This window comes from Erythranthe guttata, chromosome 3 (assembly GCF_056151865.1).
Source record: "Erythranthe guttata isolate IM_541 chromosome 3, IM_541, whole genome shotgun sequence".
Taxonomy (NCBI): domain Eukaryota; kingdom Viridiplantae; phylum Streptophyta; class Magnoliopsida; order Lamiales; family Phrymaceae; genus Erythranthe; species Erythranthe guttata.
The window spans coordinates 4,477,751-4,485,703 of record NC_142535.1 but is presented as its reverse complement, the minus strand read 5'-3'; the positions used below and the strand labels follow the sequence as shown (position 1 = coordinate 4,485,703).

Below are 7,953 nucleotides of genomic sequence, written 5' to 3'. Positions count from 1 at the left end.
AAATATGTTCATTCAATAAGGGTACTTATGTCTATATATTCTTTTTATTATTTAATTTATATTATTTTTTTTATGTGAAAGGACCTAGGCCTATATTCATCTAGCAACTAGGACTTCTACCTATATAAGTCCAAAATAAGGGGTGTCTAGCAAATTTCCCCATAAGTAAAATGTGTTCATTGGATCTTCATAATCAGTTAGATTAACTTGGGCCTTTTGGACCTAATCCAAATTAGGCAAATCAGATATCATTAATGACATTCATAGGGATTACTAGGAAATACCATATGAAATTTTATTAGTAAACATGATGGCATTCCTCTAAAAAAAATAATAATAAATAAATAACTTAAAAAAGCTGGCCTTCAATACCGAATTTTCTGATGAGAGATCATTTACTATGAATTATGATGAAAAATCTGCAAACAAGTATGTGGTCCAGTTCTATTTTTTCAGCTTTGTTATAATTATTATTAATGATCTTTTATGTTATCATGATACTTTTTAATTTCTCTCCTACTTCTCTTCATTATAAATACCCCGAAACCCGAATCGAATATTCACAAAGCAAATCAGTATCTCCTTCCAATATACAATTACTAAGAGTATATCGACATTAGTCGAAGTATCTATATATGGCTGCAGTTTCTCGATCACCATTGTCGCTTAATAAGGTTGGTTGTGCATTATTGATGATGATTTGCTTCTTGGTAATTATAATTACATGTCCGGCTGAGGTAGAATCAGCCGCAATCACGTGCAGCGCAGTTGTGACGAGGATCACTTCGTGCATCGGTTATGTCCAGAGAGGCGGTGCAGTGACACCTGCTTGTTGCGACAGTCTGAAATTACTGAACGACGAAGCCAAAACAACGGCTGATTTACAAGCCGCATGCAGATGCCTCACAGCGCTTATACCTAGCGTTTCGCCTAACCCTAGTTTGGTTAACAGCCTTCCAGATAAATGCGGCATCCCTTTTCCGTACAGATACACCCCATCGCTCGACTGTTCAACGTGAGTACATTAGTCGATCAACCGTATAACAAGATCAACATTTCTCTTTCATACATATATATTTGTAAGCAAGAAATTAATGCATGGATTATGTTTTGTGGCTTTGATTTATTGCTGCAGGTTAACACGTTGATTAGTTGACGAGACTTGCAAGAAGAGAATATATTTGTGACGTGCGTGCTTATAAATAAAAGAGTGAATAAATATATACAATAAGATGTATATATGTATTTACTATCTCTATCTAATCTCGTGCTTGTAATAAATAAAAGTATGTGCCTGTTGATGTTGTTGTGCTAATTACGTCCTTGTGAAAAAAAAATACTACAAAATACGCCCCTATGTTTTACGTCAGTGAAAAATACAGTAAACAATATACAGACAATCCTGGGGTAAACAGCATAAAACCCCCCGTGTTAAGGAAAATCAGCGCCAAATCTCTCTGTGTATGTTTTAATTATGAAATTTTATGGTAGTCTAGATAATACTTTTATCTTCATTTTGATATAAATCATGCATAAATATGATTTATATTGAGTGAGTTATGGATTGCTTTCTGAATCTGCACAGTTTTTGAGTCATTCATGGATTATGTGTTTAATACGACTTAAAACTAATCTAATTTATATGATTCCACTTGGATATGATTATATTTGATCTACGATATAAGAGATATGATTTTTCTAAGTTAAAGAACCAAAAACGTCAGATTCTTCTAAAATAAATTATTTGAATGAAAAGAGATGTTTGAAAGAATAGTCTAAATCTTTGAGGCTAAACTCAATAAGACGAATTGAACATAGATCAAGTTACAAAGAAGATTAAGACGAATTGAACATAGAATAAAAATATTGTATTTGTATGTGGTGATATGTGCTCTTACGTACATGATCGAATGTCTTGATCTAGAGGAATAAATTGAATATAGATGACATAGAAGCTTTAGGCTTATCCCTACACGAAAGAACATAGAGACAAGTACTTTAGGGCACTTATAGGACGTGAGTGACACGTTAAGAGAGGCGCGAGTATCGTCGGGCCAAAGTTATTAATGAGCCACTGGTTGGGCTAACGGTTTATGAAAATTCCCTTTTTTCAGGTTCTCGAAGTAATCAGAGTGCGCATCGAAGCGAAGTTCGAGGAATCACGAACCTTGATGCCTAGCATGCCTTATCCGGAAGTTTATATTTTCACTTTCGCTTTTGAAAAGGTCTTATACAAAAATAGAAATTTTCATGATTTTAATTTTTACTCTGATTTAGGAATCTAGTCTATACTATCTATAAAAGTGTGAATGATATGAATGTTTCTACCATTTTTTGTATGGACAAAAATATCCTTTGGGTATGGAAAATTTGAAGGACAATTAAGTACTATGCTAATAATAATAGCAATTAATTAATACTTATACAAATATTTTCACACATCTTCTTCATCTTTTTCTAAATTTATTATTATTCTTTTCCATGGTAAATAAACGACCTTTCATTTTTATGTACAAGGTAACACATTTAATAGTTTTGACGGACAACTAAGAAGGTGTTTGGCTAAGTTTATTTTAAACAGCTGATAAGCTCTTACGTCTGATAAGATGTTTTTAGAGCTGATAAGTTGTGACATCTTATTTTTAGGATTAATTTTTAGAGTGTTTGGATAATGAGCTTATTTCCTATTTTTACTCATTATAAGATCTTAAATAAAAAGGTGGGGTAGAGGTACTTATTTAAAAATATCTTATTTGGTCTCCAACAGATTATTTAAAAAAAAATAAAGATCTTTTTTTAAAAAATTACCAAACACCTTGGAAGAGCTTATAAGCTCTAAAATATCTTATAAGCTCCTTTTAACATCTTATAAGTTTAGCCAAACACCCTCTAAGAATGAAGTAAAATTTATTCATAGTTATTAATTAGTACGCCATACTTAAATAAGATAATTAACACAAAAGAACAGTTTTTACGTTTACAGTTTTCACATCTTCCTGATCTTTTTTTTTCCTTTTATTCTTTCCTTGGTAAATGACCTTTTCATTAGAAATTGAAATTTCTATGCAATCTTAAACAAGCACCGGCATCGTTGCCGCAGTAGCCACCGTAATCGCCACAGACATTTATTCATCCAAAGGTAAATCCCTCTTTCATAACCTCAACGTGATTTTGAAATTTGGTATACATATATTTTTTGAGACTACTATTACTACCCTGTGTATTTTTATTTGATTTTCAGTGTTGATGTTGGTGTTTTTATTTTATTTCCACTAATGATATTGTCACGACACGTGCAACGCACGTGCACATGCCTAGTCTATTAAAAGGGGTATTTAAATCAAGTTTATTTTTCTTCCGCTGTCTAGTATTTTCTAAACCCTGATGATGTTTTAGTTGTGGGTTATATTTAAAGTAAAGGAAAATAATTTGATAAATTCTAAACTTTTTATCTCAAAGTTCAAATTGAATCCGAAATTTTTAGTAAAGTTAATTTTTTTTAAATCGTATACTTAAATATTTCTTATTTAAGTAAAATTCATGAAGGGTGTTACACAGTGAGTGATTCCTTCTTCCTCTAAATCTGGTCAATACATTGTCTGGATTTCTGAAGGGTTGCTCTGAGGTGTTACCAGGCCTAACATGCTCCTTCCCTTTGTCGTTATTCATGGGTCTAACCAGATCTTCTACTGCTGTGTTCATGTCATCCATCTCCATCTCAGATCTTAATACAGTGAGATGTCCTTGGATCTTGTCATTGAAGGCTAGTTGTTCTTCAATGAAAGTATCCACCTCAACCGGGTTCGTTTCTCCTGCCTCTGTCATGTTCGATGATCGAATAACCATGTTCAAAGTGTTGGGAATCAATTACGTGTACGCGGCGAAAAACCAAACAAAAAAATTATTTGAAAAACAATTAATCAAATAAACACACATGCACAATGAAAGTAATTAACTGTATACCTGATTTCTTGCAATCACCATATACATACTAGCGATTAATTTAAATTGCATAAAATTAAATCAATTAGCATGCCCGGTAATTTAAATCTTATAATAAGCTTGTTCAACATACGATTTCACATAAGCACGCAATAATACATGCAATATATGTGATTCGAAATTAATTAATATATACTAATCATAATTAATATCAATTAATTAAAACTAATAAAGGATAATCATATAATTACCCTTGAAGCGTGAGATGTATGTATATGGCTAGCATCTCAACAACCCCTTTGGATCTGTTCCGGATCAACGGGGGCGCGGCGGCGGCGTGTGATATTCACACGCTGACGGTGGCGGCACGTGGGAGCGCGTGCGGCGACGGCGGCTGCTGATTTATTTTACAACTTACGTGGCACTAGATACCCTGATGTCAGAACAAAAGAATCGAAAAAAAAAGAAGAAGACTACCGACAAATCGGCGGCGTGTGGCGGCGAGGGGCGACGGTGGCGGCGGTTGGAGAGGGGCGGACAAGAGAGTGTGAGAGAGGGAGGCTAGGTTTTTCAATGAGTCTTGTGTTATTTCACAAGACCTATTAGTTCGTATTCATAGTGTCTTGTGATATAACCCTATTGGGCTTAAGTCGGACTGACCCCAACAGTTTAAGTCCAATATAATTCATTTGCTCGTTTCTCTCAAACTAACGATCAGAAACCCTAGTTTAGTGGAACTGCTCAATCAGGAAACTTTTCGATTTAGAAAGTTTGCTAAATGTTTGCCCATTTCTTTTTCTCTGTTCATTCTTGTTCATAATCAACAATTACGAATGTTGGACTCATTCATATTTAGTTCCAATTATGCAGAGTTAACCTCTGACCCTTCATTCAAGGAATTCAATTAAACGAGAAGTCTGACCCTCAATGGTTCATGTATAAGCTAGCCGTGGGCCCACAACAAATTGTGATTCAAAGTCGTCCCCAGAGTTATGTTTGAGGTGAAACTAATTTCAACTCAAATACCCAACGAATCAAGATTTGCGCCTAGCAGCAACGCATGCTGATTTTCTAGATACAAATGATGTGCCTGCAAGAACCGTTTGATATAGTTAACATACAGTACGACCCCTTCGATGCAATGTCCCGATTGAACTAGAGGCATTAGTTCACTGAGACCTCTTTTAAATTTCAATTACTGCGTGAACGTTCTTAGTATTGTAATCGATTTATGTATGACTTAGAAAAATATATTTCCCTAATGATCACACAGTCAACTCTGGCCAGAGACTATAGTCACAAACTATAACACACAAGACATCCATGACTACTCAAGCGATCGAATCTCCTACTACAATGCACAGACCTCCCACTAGATTTCAGACCATACAAACACTGGCCCTTGGAGCGGTCATGGGTGGGACTCAGAGACATGCCACGATACAGCTGGTCCTCTAGTGAAGTCACGGTGATGTCTGGGTCAAAACGACTAATGGTGTACAACTATATCATAGAAACCTCTGTTCGATTATTGGGAACCACTTGGAGATTACTAGGACGAGGGAGTTCAGTGAACTCAATGATATAAGCACCCACTTATGTATGGGATATCACAATACCAATTACTGATGAGATACAATACACATACACTAAGTGCTAGTCTCTAGTGAGAAATGCCGATATCCTGATTAATGGCATAACCCGTTGACTAGGAACTACGTTTAACAGTTATATTACTATATTAAATATCTCACGATTCGACTAGACCATTTAATAGTCATTAGAATAATTGTAAGGACTATATCTGATGATGCTAATTAGTTAGATCACCTGATGTAGTGTAAAAAACGAGCTGGGAGAGCAAAGCAGATCAGTAGCTTGACAACTTGATGATCCTGAGGTCCCTTCAAAATGAGCACACATGAACTAAGCCGGGGGTTGATCCGGCGGAAACCCCTCCGACGCTCAAGTCAGACGTGCTGATCATAGAAATAGTCCAGATAATACATATTATAGTATTGCTCAGTTAATAGGACGTACCTTAAGGAATGAGTTCAAACCTTTATTTATAGTTTAGTTGAGATTGTCGGGCCCAAACCTTACTTGAAGGTGATTGGGCCTCGGTGATAATGGTCTTCGATATTGGGTTCGTGGCCCAGTATGTAAGGAAATTGTAGGCCCATTGGGTTGGCCCAATTAGGCATATCATTAAGCCCCCCACTCTCGAGTCGATGTGGGGGGCATGTTGAAATGGGTGACATATCGTGTCGAGAGTAAAAATATTAGTAGTCGATGGTGTGCGAAAACGCGTTGGAGCGTGTGTCGGAGGGGCGTGAAGGCGCGTTGGCGCTTAGCGCGACCAAGTTGTCGCGATGTAAGTGACTTGAGTCGTCGGTGTCGTCCCACGACGATGTGGTAGCGCAGATCAAGTTATCTCCTCGTGGGAGTTGTCTCGTCGTGGGGTAATAGAGTTAATCGAGTTATCTCCTCGTGGGAGTTGTCTCTTGATGATGTAGTAGCACGGAGCTAGTATTCTCCTCGTGGGAGTTGTTATTTATCGACATTGTTAATGTTTTGACGCGTTGCTTGTATGTGTTTACATATAGCCTTCTGCGTGATGTACTTGAGGAGGGGATCAGGCTCTCAAGATTTTTATATGGGGATCATGCCCTTTGTTAGACCTCGTGGGTCGTAAGTATGTTTGGACCGTGGCCACGTTTTAATGAAGGACCCATCGAAAACAAGTAGATAAATTTGAGTAATCAAGCTGGCCAGGCTATATAGATTCCCATAATATTTCTAAGTGTTTCTAGGGTTGTAATCGTGCTAACTTGAGCTTGCGATTATATAGTGAATTTCGGGTGAGTTGTCTCCTCATGGGAGTTGTCTCGCAACGATGTTGTAGAAGCATTGGATGATGCGCGACTGAGGAGCGTGCGTATTGAGGTCGCTCTGAGCGAGTTGTCTCCTCGTGGGAGTTGTTCCGCGGCGAGTCTTATTATCGAGCGAGGTGGCTGCACGTGGGAGTTGCCTTGCAACAGATTTGTAGTGCCGAGCGAGTTGGCTCCTCGTGGGAGTTGCCTCGCTGCGGGTTGTGGTACCGAGCGAGTTGGTTCCTCGTGGGAGTTGCCTCGCAACGGGTTGTAGAACGGAGCGAGTGGTCTCCTCGTGGGAGTTATCTCGCTGTGGTTTCGTAGACCCGAGGGAGTTGGCTCCTCGTGGGAGTTGTCTCGCCATGGGTTATATGACCGAGCGAGTTATCTTCTCGTGGAAGTTGTCTCGCTATGGGTTGTGGGACGGAGCGAGTGGTCTCCTCGTGGGAGTTATCTCGTTGTGGTTTCGTAGACCCAAGGGAGTTGGCTCCTCGTGGGAGTTGCCTCGCAATGGGTTATATGACCGAGCGAGTTATCTTCTCGTGGAAGTTGTCTCGCTATGGGTTGTGGGACGGAGCGAGTGGTCTCCTTGTGGGAGTTATCTCGCTGTGGTTTTGTAGACCCGAGGGAGTTGGCTCCTCGTGGGAGTTGCCTCGCAATGGGTTATATGACCAAGCGAGTTATCTTCTCGTGGAAGTTGTCTCGCTATGGGTTGTGGGACGGAGCGAGTGGTCTCCTCGTGGGATTTATCTCGCTGGGGTTTCGTAGACCCGAGGGAGTTGGCTCCTCGTGGGAGTTGCCTTGCAATGGGTTATATGACCGAGCGAGTTGTCTCCTCGTGGGAGTTGTCTCGCTAGGGGTTGTATTACTGAGCGAGTTGGCTCCTCGTGGGAGTTGTCTCGCAAGCCCCCCACTCTCGAGACGATGTGGGAGCCACGTCGAAAAGGGTACCGGATCGTGTCGAGAGTAGATCGGTGCTGTAATGTTTCGTTAATCGTTGGCGTGGCGTGGATAAATAACATTTTTTATTTATCCGTTTGATAGCGAACGCGATTTGGTAGGGGCGTTAAAGAGCTCGCGCAATTTGGTTAAGCGAGGTGGAACTATCAAGCGATTTGGTGGAGCGCACAGAAATTCT

General features: G+C 39.1%; 1 long non-coding RNA gene across 1 annotated transcript; it reads left to right on the top strand.

Annotated features, from left to right (window-relative positions):
* The first annotated feature begins 561 nt into the window (after positions 1 to 561).
* On the top strand, positions 562 to 1,315 carry LOC148771586 (uncharacterized). The gene is made up of 2 exons (XR_016030483.1): positions 562 to 1,015; positions 1,136 to 1,315. It is a non-coding gene; the product is annotated as an uncharacterized LOC148771586 (long non-coding RNA).
* The last annotated feature ends 6,638 nt before the right edge of the window (positions 1,316 to 7,953 follow it).